The 6,000-nt window shown below is 56.4% G+C and overlaps 1 protein-coding gene across 1 annotated transcript in view; it reads right to left on the bottom strand.

Annotated features, from left to right (window-relative positions):
* The window catches only part of CTNNBIP1 (catenin beta interacting protein 1), a 53,417-nt gene extending 48,160 nt beyond the window's left edge, over nucleotides 1-5,257 (bottom strand). The window contains exon 1 of the mRNA XM_043578490.1: nucleotides 5,011-5,257. The gene's annotated coding sequence lies outside the window, so the exon portion shown is untranslated. The remainder of the gene's footprint in view (nucleotides 1-5,010) is intronic.
* Between the last annotated feature and the right edge of the window lie 743 nt (nucleotides 5,258-6,000).

The raw sequence follows: 6,000 nt of genomic DNA on the forward strand, positions 1-6,000 counted from the left end.
CGGATTCCTGGCGAGCTGGACCCCTGGGTTTTAAATGCCATTTCTGAGTGCTCTGCTAAGCTTCCCAACTCCACTCAGCCCAGACCAAAGACGGCCAAGGCTTTCTAGGTACCACCGCGTCCCCGATCAAGTGATCAAACAGGAGGCGTCAGAGGTGACAGTGTGGCCTGACCCTCTACAGAGGGCCTGGTGATCCTCAGCGGGGACTGGAAGAGAAGGGTGGAGGGGTGGGGGGCGGGGGAGGAAAGCTACCCGGTCAATCCCTGTATACCCCCAACAAAGACGCTGTGACACATATGTGTGTGGCAAAGCTCCAATGTTACGTTAGTGACACTACCAACATAAGAAGCTCTAACTCATGCAGACAGGAGCAGAGGACACAGGCCATGGCGCTATACAGGGCAAGATGCTAAGGGCCGGCGATGCTCATTCATTCCATTCAAGAAACTGAGAACCCTCGATCTCAGGGGGAAAAGCAGGCTCACCGGAGTGTGCAGGACACAGAGACACACATCTGGGCCTTCGTTAATCTAGGCGATGGCTCCCACGTCCCCTGGGGACCTAGGCCAGAGACATGAGGAACCTGATGGGAATAAACTCAACACTACGAGCCTGCTGGCCTCCAAAAGCCTTCTCAGGATGAGGAGAGCCGATTCACTGGTCTCCTAGCATCCTGCTCTTTCTCCTAGCACGGATGGATTCCTACTGTGCAGAATCGAGGAGTAAAATCCAAACTCCTCACCGTGGCCGCAGATCCGGCCCCTATCAACTCCTCACTCACCACATTCCAGTCCCACTGGGCTTGTGGCTCCTGCTGTCCTCTCTGCCCGTCATCTGGGTCCCCATTCAAAGTCACCTCCTGAGAGCTAGCTAGAGCCCCTGACCCTTATCCCGGTTATCTCCATCTTAGTGCCCTGTTTCATTCGCCCTGTATCTCTTTTCACCATCCTGCGTGATCTGGTCCACCTCTGCCCGTCTCTCCCGCCAGAATACAAACTCCGTTGGACCATGCATCTTGGCCGTCTTGTTCTTAGCTGTATCCCCGGCACCCACAACAGTGCCTGGCACACAACAGCTGTTCGATAAGTCATTCAGTTTAACAAATGTTTACTGCGTGCCTACAAAGTTTAGGCACTGGACTACAACAGTAAACCAAAAAAAAAAAAAAAAGGGGGGGGCAAAATCTCTACCCGAAAAGAGCTTAAATTCTGGTGGCAGATAAGAAACAGATAAATAAATAACAGTGAACTAGTAACCACTACTTCAAGCGCATACAAGTGCTCAGTGCTGTTCTAAGCATCTTACAGGTATTACACCCTGGGGCGTCTGGGTGGCTCAGTTGGTTAAGTGTCTGACTCTCGATTTCAGCTCAGGTCATAATCTCATGGTTCGTGGGTTCGAGTCCCACATCTGGCCCTGCACTAACGGTGTGGAGCCTGCTTGGGATCCTCTCTCTCTGCCTCTCCCCCACTCGTGCTCTCTCTCTCAAAAAATAAATAAATAAACTCTAAAAAAACCCACAGCGTGGCGGGGGGGGCGCGGAGGGGCACTTGGGTGGCTCAGTCGGTTAAGCGTCTGACTTCAGCTCAGGTCATGATCTCACAGTTTGTGAGTTCAAACCCAACCTTGGGCCCTGCGCTGACAGCTCAGAGCGTGGAGCCTGCTTCAGATTCGGTGTCTCCCTCTCTCTCTGCCCCTCACCACTCGCACTCTGTCTCTCTCTCTCTAAAAAATAAACATTAAAAGAAAGTTTTTAATAAAATTAAATTAAAAATTTTAAAAAAAAGCCCACAATAGGTATTACCTGATTTAATGCTCCCAACAACTCCCTGAAGTATTATTATTTTACAGATGGGGAAACTGAGGCACAGAGAGGTTACATTACTTGCTGAAGATCGCGCAGCTCATGATGAAAGAAACCAAGATCCAAACCCAGATAGTCTCGGTACAAAGTCCATGGTCTAATTAAGAGCTACACTTCATATTTGCTGGGTGGCAAATAACTACTCAGTCAGCACCCTCCACAGCTGTTCTCTGTAGGCAGGGCTGGAGAGAGAGCGGATCCATCAGGGAAGGGCTGCCCTGTTCTGTGAGCTCAGTGACATGGACACTGCTGGCCATACCCCTTTCCTGCACCCTGGATGAGGAGGGATCTGCAAGGAAGTGTGGTCTGATGTCAAGACAGGGACAGGGTTCCCGGGTCCCGGTTTTAGGTGCTGGGACACCCAAGCAAGTCAACCGATACTGCATGAGTTTACTTTTTGTGCAGGACACTGATCTTGACGTGGTGAGGGATGCAAAGATGAATCCCCCAGAGATCCTGGCCTCAGAAAGCTTAGAGTCACGCAGGTACCCTTGGAACCAAAACAGGTAGGAAGTGACGGGTACCATTAAAAAATGTACAAACTGCTATGGGATTTCAAGAGTTACTTAGCCTCTAGGGGCCATAGATACCCAACCAGGAAAGGCGGGGGGGGGGGGGTCAAAGGGCGGGGGGGGGGTGCGCTGGCCTACACAACTCCCAAGGTCCTCTAGCTCGGACATGTTCTGACAGCACAGATTTGGATGGGCAAAGAGATCAAGTTTTATTCTGGTTAACAGTTCAAGAGCATGGCCACTGAGTTGATCTCGCAACTGAGACTGAGAACAGTCCCAGTCTCCCTGAGCAACATTTTACAGCACCGGCAAGGTAATAATAATGCTCCCATTTAAATAGTGCAGCCCGAGACGGGAACGAAGCCCACTGGTGGAGCCCCCTCCACCTCTGTTGTTTTATTTTTCAATTAAAAAAAAATTTTCTTTTCATGTTTATTTTTGAGAGAGAGAGAGACACAGAGTGTGAGCAGGGGAGGGGCAGAGAAAGAGGGAGACACAGAATCCAAAGCAGGCTCCAGGCTCTGAGCTGTCGGCACAGGGCCTGATGCGGGGCTCGAACTCATGGACCGTGAGATCATGACCTGAGCTGATGTCGGACGCTCAACCGACTGAGCCCCCCAGGCGCCCCTCTAACTGGTTTTTAAACCCACAAATCCTCTTCTGTCAAGAAGGGGGTGATCCCTCTGTGAGCATGTCGCTGTAATGTGGAGAACACTCCCTCTCCACCCGGTTCACGTCTGTATCCCTGGAGTCTTAGCGCAGTACCTGGCTCACGACAGGTGCTGAGTAAGGTTTGCTGAGCCAGACCTGAGTATAATCCAAAACTTATCTGCTAGGCATGGGAATCTGAATCGGCGTTCCCCGGAAGTTTTGCTTTATAGCTCTCAGCTCTCCTGCGGGAGGGGGAGGGAGGAGACTGATTTCACCCCTTCACTTTTACTGCTACCATCCTGGTCCTCCAAGCCCCCATCATCTCTCGCCCGGAAGCTGCAGGAGTCTACCTCCTGACCAGTATCCCTGCTTCTGCCTTTGCCCCTCACAATCCGATCTCTACACAGCAGCCAGAGCAATCTTGGAAAACTTAGATCTTATCAGCTCTCTGCTGAAAATCCTCTAATAGCTTCTAACTGCGCTTGGAATAAAATCCAAACTGGTTCTTCATAGCACTCAGCACCACTGAAATGATTTTGTCTGCTTATTTGTTTACTCCTCCCTCTTTAGAACGCCAGCTATGGGAGGGCGGGGGCTATGTCTACGCGCACCCCTGTAGCCCCACCGTTTGTCATGGTGCCTGTCACATAGGGAGCACTCACTGCTGAACAGACGAATCTCCATCCTACAGAGGCAACTTGTATTTACAAGCCCCACTAACTCCATCAGGAAACCATGAAACTCACACTGACATTCAACAGCTTGCACCTTTTTTTTTTTTTTTTTTTTAATGATTCAAAGTGCTGCTTGAAGTCAGAGAAAACACTTTAATGGCCCCAAAGACGAGTATCACTCAGGGTCTAAAGTCAGGAACAAGAAAGAGCTCAGTACTTGTCCCAGGGAGCTAAGACGCAAGGCACTTGGGAACAAAACCTCAGGACAAACTCTGACTTGCCTCCAGGTCCCTTCCTGACACACCCTGTGCCTCAATTTACCCAGCAGTCGGCCAGGCACACTTCCCTAAGTTGTGTGAGTGACAGGAGACAAAATAATTAACAGCCAGAGCATGCTTAGATTCTCAGATAGGAGGTGCTGCAAGCCACAGATCTCATTATTCATAAAACTCTTCATTTGCTGCCAGCACAAGCCTCCTCGGCCTTCCCAGGGGCTAACTGCACAGCAGGTACCTGCTCAGACAAGGTCAGCACACAAGAGAGAGGGAGGCGTGTGGGGCCTCACCGAGGTTGGGTGTCCAGACCTATCCTATGTGCCTTGGTTACCAGGTCCAAGAATAAGGAAGGTGGCTGGGTGGGGGTGATGAAAAGGAGGTGACAAGTGCAGTTTGGGGCTCCCAGTGGTTCATTTTGCAGGCTCACGTATGTATAGACACCCGCCAGACAGGTGAAACGTGTGCCTACACTGTGCACCGTCCAGGAACACTCCCCGGGAGAGGTGGAACGAGGAAACAGCCCAGTCACACGCGCGCGAGAGAGACAGAGACAGAGAGAGGAAGGGCGGTCCAGGGGCCAGACCTCAGCAGCATTTAGTTTGGGGAAATATGGAGGGGCTCTGTACAGGGGGTCGGGATGCTGAGCGTGGGGAGCAGGTGAGGGGAGGGTCAGGAGGGCGCGGGACCCGAGTGCTGACAGCCGGTGACACCCACGCCGACGCGGTGGGGTGAACAACAGAGTGGGTGGCTCGGACACCTGTGGAGGCGACCCCTGGGCGGAGGTGAGGACGGCTGGAGGGTGGTCTGCGGCGGGGTCGCGGGCGGCGAGCGGCGGGGAGGCAGCGGCGACCCGGCGGGGCGAGGAGGCCCGGCCCAGACCAGGGCGCCGCGCCGGGGGCCAGCCGGGGGGTCCGAGAGGGGTCGGGGGCGCCCTCCGCGGCCCCTCCCCGGGAGACAAAGGGCCGGAGGCTCCCCCGAGCCCCGGCGCGGCGCGGGCCCGGGCGCTGCGGGCGCGGGCCGGCCTCGGCGCTTACCTGAGCCGCCCGACCCGGCCGGGCCGGCGGGGGCTGCGGGTCCGTGCACGGCGCGCGGCGGCCTGTTCCGGGGCGCGCTCAGCCGGAGCAGCCGCGGCGGCAGCAGCAGCGGCAGCGGCAGCGGCAGCGGCAGCAGCAGCAGCAGCAGCGGGAGCGGCCGCCAGAGCCTCCGCCTCCCGCTCCGTGAGTCACCGCGGCGGGGAGGGAGGGAGGCGCCAGGCCGCCGGGGGAGGGACCGGCGGAGGGGGCGGCATCTGGCTCCTCACGGGCGGCGGAGGCGCGGCCACCGCAAGGCCTCGGGGGTGGGGGGGAGGGGAGGAGGGCCGGCGCCGGGGGCGGGGCCTGGAGGCGGGGCGGGGCCCCGGCGTGTGCGGGCACGCTCAGTGGTTAAACCGGCCCGTGGGGCGGGACCTCCCGCGTACGGGGATGGTGCTGGGGCGCGCGCGGGGACGCTCATTGGGCTGCTCGGGAGGAGGGTGGGGCCAGGGATTCTGGGGCGGGGCCACGAAATGGGCGGGTGGAACTGGGTCGTGAGTGGTGGCCCAGCCCCGCTCGGAGCAAAGGGGTGGAGCGGAGCGGGGGCGGGGACAGTGGGCAAGGAGAGGGGGGCGGGGGCTCCGAGGAGGAGGTGGTCTGAGGGCGGAGCCCGGGTTAAGGATGGAGCTGGCTCTGCGGTAAAGCCACAGCGTCTGTCCCTGGCTGCTCCGGGAGCATAGTGATCCCGTAAAAATAATGGCCTCTCCCACACACGAGTCTGTGTTTAAAAATGGGAGCGGTCGGACGGGGCGGAATCCTCGGGGAGGCTGGTTTCCCCAGGACCCCTGAAAAATCTGAAACGGACGAGGTTGCAAAACATTCAGAGGCGTGGTCTTCCGGCGCGGTGGAACTGGGAACGTTGCTACCTTTGAAGAAACTAGGCCCACTCTCGAATTGGAGGCCTGTCTAACCTGGGATCCACGGAGACTAGAAGGCCCAGGAATGGACCTCCGT

The sequence above is a fragment of the Prionailurus bengalensis genome, chromosome C1 (genome assembly GCF_016509475.1).
Source record: "Prionailurus bengalensis isolate Pbe53 chromosome C1, Fcat_Pben_1.1_paternal_pri, whole genome shotgun sequence".
NCBI lineage: Eukaryota > Metazoa > Chordata > Mammalia > Carnivora > Felidae > Prionailurus > Prionailurus bengalensis.